Here is a 5,628-nt window from a genome sequence, read left to right on the forward strand (position 1 = left end):
AGAGCTTTAATCACCCAAGCCAGGGACGGCCTCTATATGGCTTTGTTGGTGGGAAAAACAGATAACTCACCCCCACTGGAAGTAGACTGCCTATTGGATACAGGAGCAGAATTAACGGTCTTCCCCACACAATATGCCCAAGACTGCCCATTAGATGGAAAGACTAAGGTGGTGTATTTAGCAAGCGAGACTTTTAACTACAGTGTAATCGACCGAGGGAAATCTCAGGGAAGAAACTGGCTCTCGAGAAAGTGCCGAAAGTTGAGCAGCAGAGGGCTGAGACACAGGAACTACCCTTACACAATCCCGAAATGGTCCTTTACACGGATGGGTCATCCTTTGTGAAAAAAGGAACCCGATTGGCAGGGTGGGCGGTCACAACAGAATTCGATAGAACCCACAAAATGACCTTGTGTTTCGGCCCCCATGAAACAAGGGAAAAAGAACTTTGCAGACTACTACAAATACAATGGTCATTGCATTGCCCATACCACCCCCAATCATCGGGACAAGTGGAAAGAGCAAACAGGACAATTAAACAACGGCTCACGAAGTACCACTCTGAAGGAGTGCCATGGCCTCAGGCCCTACCCCTTGTCCTATGTAGTATTCGAGCCACCCCGAATAGGACCACTGGACTCAGCCCCTATGAGGTCGTTACCGGTAGACCAATGTCGCTACCCGGAACAATAGATCTACGTAGGGCTGACATTCATCTTCTAAGTGACACAGTACTAAAGTATTGCAAAGATCTAACAGATGCTGTCAGTTTTGCTTCCCAACAGGTCAGCGCAGCTTGGCAAGAACCCCCACCGGGAGGACACAGTTTAGTCCCCGGGCTACAAGTTTGGGTAAAGAAAATAAAGCCAGCCCCCCTGGAAGACAAGTGGGAAGGTCTGTATGTCATCCTGTTGACCACAGGAGCAGCCGTGAAAGTACAAGGAAAGAAGGCTTGGATACACGCGACACACGTGAAAAGAGATACGGCAGGAGCTCCAACAGAAGAATAAATTGGACTTATTGTGTACCATGATTCCCATCAGCATATTGCTAGCCATCTCCTTTACCCCTTTTCTAACATGGGTAGGAGGCATAGAGAATAACTTATTTTATCGGACCCACCTACAGATACACGGAGACCGGAGTGTATGCTACCCCCTGGCCACATCAGTGGAATCCTTGTTTGCAGCCACACCAGGTTGGCAACCCCTCCCACTATTTACAAGAATCATTATATACAAGGTATACTCTTGATAGTGCACTATCTTAGAATAAGGGGCTGCCCTTTCAAAACTGAGATGAGAAGAAACTTCTTCACTCAGAGGGTGGTAAATCTATGGAATTTGCCACCTCAGATAGCTGTGGAAGCTGCGACATTAAGTAAATTTAAAACGGAGATAGACAGTTTCCTAACTGATAAGGGAATTAGGGGTTACGGGGAGCGGGCAGGGAAGTGGACGTGAGTCTAGGTTCGGATCAGCCATGATCCTATTGAATGGCGGAGCAGGCCCGAGGGGCCGTATGGTCTACTTCTGCTCCTACTTCTTATGTTCTTTTTCTCTTCACATATCTATAAAAGCTTTTACAGTCAGTTTTTATGTTCCCTGCAAGCTTACTCTCATATTCTATTTTCCCCTTCATAATTAATCCCTTTGTCCTCCTTTGTTGAATCCTAAACTGATCCCAATCCTCAGGTTTACCGCATTTTCTGGCCAATTTACAGGAAACTTTGTTATCTGGCACTGACAGGACCGAGCTGGTGCCGTTAGATCAAAACAGCCGTATAAACCAGCGCGAATGTTAAAACATACAGAGCTTTTCAGCTCCGTGTGAATCAACAAACCCTCTTGCTTAGCAACAGCTTCAAAACAGTCGGCTGCAGCTGCAAGCGTCTCTAGCTGAAGCTGTTGCTTAGCTACAGACCTTGCAGAGCCTGACTGGGGAAAAAAAAAGCAACGAGAAGTAAAAAAACTTATAGAAAACAGCTCCTGAATTTTGCCGGTAGATAGAGCTTTCTGGACTTTTAACCTCCGGTTAAACGAAAGTTTCCTGTATATGTCCTCTCCTTGGATCTTATGCTGTCCCGAATTTCCCTTGTTAGCCACGGTTGAGTCACCTTTTTTGTTTTATTTTTGTGCCAAACTGGGATGAACAACTTCTGTAGTTCATCCATGCAGTCTTTGAATGTTTGCCATTGCCAATCCACCATCAGCCCTTTGAGTGCCATTCCCCAATCAATCCTACCCAACTCGCTCCTCAGACCATCGTAGTTTCCTTTATTTAAATTTAGGACCCTAGTCTCTGAGTCAACAACTTCATTCTCCATCTTAATGAAGAATTCGATCATATTATGATCACACCGACCCAAGGGGCCTTGTACAACAAGACTGCTAATTAATCCTTTCTCGTTACATAATACCCAGTCTAAGATGGCCTGATCTCTGGTTGGTTCCTCGACATATTAGTCCAGGAAACCATCCCGTAAACACTCCAGGAATTCCTCCTCCACAGTAGAGGACATGAGAGTGGGGGAGGGAGTCCCTTTAAATGTGGAGGAGGTGGGTGTCCCTTTAAATGTGGAGGGGGCGGAGTCCCTTTAAATGTGGAGGGGGTGGGTGTCCCTTTAAATGTGGAGGGGGTGGGTGTCCCTTTAAATGTGGAGAGGCGGGGCCGCGCATGTTCATTCGGCCCCCTCACCACAACACCAGGCTGCCAGTGCGCCTGCGCGGGGCCTCCGAGGAGGAGGCGGAAGGCCGGGCACGGGGAAGAGGCGGAATCAGCGGCCACGGTAAAGTCAAGTGTTGGGGAATCGATTTAAATCGAGGTGAGGGGGGAGCGGAGAGCGAGATTATAAAGTAAAAGACGAGAAAAACCAAACCTGAGAGTCGGGCGGGCGGGACCTCCGCGGACACCGAACGGAGCGCCGATTGTGACATCATCAGAGAAAGAGGCCCAATCAGGTGGATGGAGACCGGCCCGGCCTGGGACTGACGGGAGCTCTGACCAATAGGAAGAGGGCTGAGCTGGGAGGACTGACCTGGGCGGCCTGGTCCTCCAACCAATGGTGGCGCGGCAAGGGGGCGGGGCCTCCTCTCCAGCTCAGGTGTGCTGGGGCCGATTGAGACGCGCTGTCCCCAGGTGAAAAAAGGGAAGAGGGATAAACCTGGTAACTACAGGCCAATCAGTCTAATGTCAGTGGTGTAGGTGGGCATCCTTTACCTGGTTACGGTAATTTACCTGGTCAGGCAGCCTTTGCCACTGCACTGTGACCAATTCCAATCAGCGGTTTTGAATTGCTAAACCCCCCCCCCCCACCACCCTCCAGTTCTGACTTGAGGAACTTATAATTAATAATGATATATTAAAAACGGACAAATGGTCTGGATGCAAGAAAGTCAAATTTTATTAAAACTAAAGAAACTACACCACACGATCAAAGTAATCACGGTAAAATTGCTTAACGGGGAAGGCAGACGGCAAAAACGAGGGATAAATGGCTACAATGTTAACCGTACAATCTTAGCAACATTTCCCTTAAATTACCACCCCTTCTCCCTAGATTGTCTTGCTAGTGGGTCAAAACCTTGCTCACCTGCAGTCCAAAGAGTAAGAGACAAAAAAGGGGGCAGAGGACTTCCTGGGAGTCCCTGCTGTTTTCGCGCCGAAAAGGTCCGTGCGCAATTTCGCCCCAAAAAGTCCGAATACACAAGAGAAGGGCATTTAACTTCCTCCATTCATACATGGAGACATCACGTAGTAGTCAATTTCAGTGAATGGCTGTGTCTTAGCAACCCATTGTGCTTGCCGTCCGATGATTGGGGAGTGGCCCATTTGAATCAGCCAGTGTAAACAAGCAGCTTGTAGGTTACCGGACCCGCCCAATACCACAGGGTGACTGACAGCTCGGTCTCCATTCAAACTTACTACAGGGCAGCGCTGAGCTTTTCATATGCTAACAGCCTGTCTGTCCTTTTCTGCTGCCTTTTAAAATTCTGTTTCCATGAAGTCTGTTCAGCCATTTTTATGCCCTGGGCAATTTAAACAGTCCAAAACTCAAGAGTACATCTTTTAATAAAATGTACAATCTTAAAGTGTGCGATTTTCACAAAGTTCTTTGATTCCAGTGTCCAAGTGCTGCCGAGCTTACGAGCTTTTTAAACGCAGCCTTTTGCGGTTCTGGGTATGTTTTAAAACATTGTCCAACCCAGAGACAATTTAAATCACACAAGTCTTCGTCTACGATGTGGATTAATATTTCCCCATCTTCGGAGGCTGAGGGGATTTTGTGACCCCTACAGTGGTGGGTTAACGACTAGAGACCATTGTCAAGGACAAAATTAATTCTCACTTGGAGAAGCGTGGATTAATAAGGGGCAGCCAGTATGGATTTGTTAAAGGTAAATCGTGTCTGATTAACCTGATTGAGTTCTCTGATGAAGTAACAGAGGGTTGATGAAGGTAGTGCAGCAGATGTTGTATATGTGGACTTTCAAAAGGCATTTGATAAAATACCACGAGAGACTTACTCTGACAATAGAAGCAGAGGGAATTAAAGGGCTGATGGTAATTTGGGTATATAATTGGCTAAGGGAGAGGAGGCAGTGAGCAGTGCTGAGGGATGTTTTTCTGACTGGAGGGAAGTATGCAGTGGGCTCCCCCAGGGGTCGGGATTAGGACCATTGCTTTTCTTGTTATATATAACTGACCTGGACTTGGGTATAGGTGAACAATTTCAAAGTTTACGGATGATACTATTTACTATGTTGCCAAGTTTTGTGAGTGTAGTAGTAGCAGACTTCAGAAGGACAGAGACAGACTGTGAAATGAGCAGACACAAGGCAGATGAAATTAAATGAGGATAAGTGTGAAGTGATGCACTTTGGGAGAAACAACAGGGAGAGTCCGTATAAACTAACTGGGTCTATTTTGAGGGGGTGCAAGAGCAGAGGGACCTGGGGGTCCATATTCACAAATCTTTGAAAGTGCCACGGCAAGTTGGTGAGGCGGTTCAGAAAGCGTATGGGATACTTGGCTTTGTAAATAGTGCCATTGAATACAAAAACAAGGAAGTTACACGAAACCTTTACAAATCACTAGTTAGGAACATAGGACAGGAGGAGGCCATTCAGCCCCTCGAGCCTGTTCCGCCATTCAATGAGATCATGGCTGATCTGCGACCTAACTCCATACACCCGCCTTTGGCCCATATCCCTTAATACCTTTGGTTAACAAAAACCTATCAATCTCAGGTTTAAAATTAACAATTGATCGAGCATCAATTGCTGTTTGCGGAAGAGAGTTCCAAACTTCTACCACCCTTTGTGTGTAGAAATGTTTCCAAATTTCACTCCTGAAAGGTCTGGCTCTAATTTTTAGACTCTGCCCCCAGGCCTAGAATCCCCAACCAGCGGAAATAGTTTCTCTCTATCTACCCTATCTGTTCCCCTTAATATCCTGAAAACTTCGATCAGATCACCCCTTAACTTTCTAAATTCCAGGGAATACAACCCTAATTTGTGTAATCCCTCCTCGTAACTTAACCCTTGAAGTCCAGGTATCATTCTGGTAAACCTACGCTGCACTCCCTCCAAGGCCAATATATCCTTCCTAAGGTGTGGTGCCCAGAAC

The sequence above is a fragment of the Somniosus microcephalus genome, unplaced genomic scaffold (genome assembly GCF_052327205.1).
Source record: "Somniosus microcephalus isolate GS21.2 unplaced genomic scaffold, FLI_Smic_1.0 unresolved_chr9, whole genome shotgun sequence".
In the NCBI taxonomy this organism is placed as follows: Eukaryota; Metazoa; Chordata; class Chondrichthyes; order Squaliformes; family Somniosidae; genus Somniosus; species Somniosus microcephalus.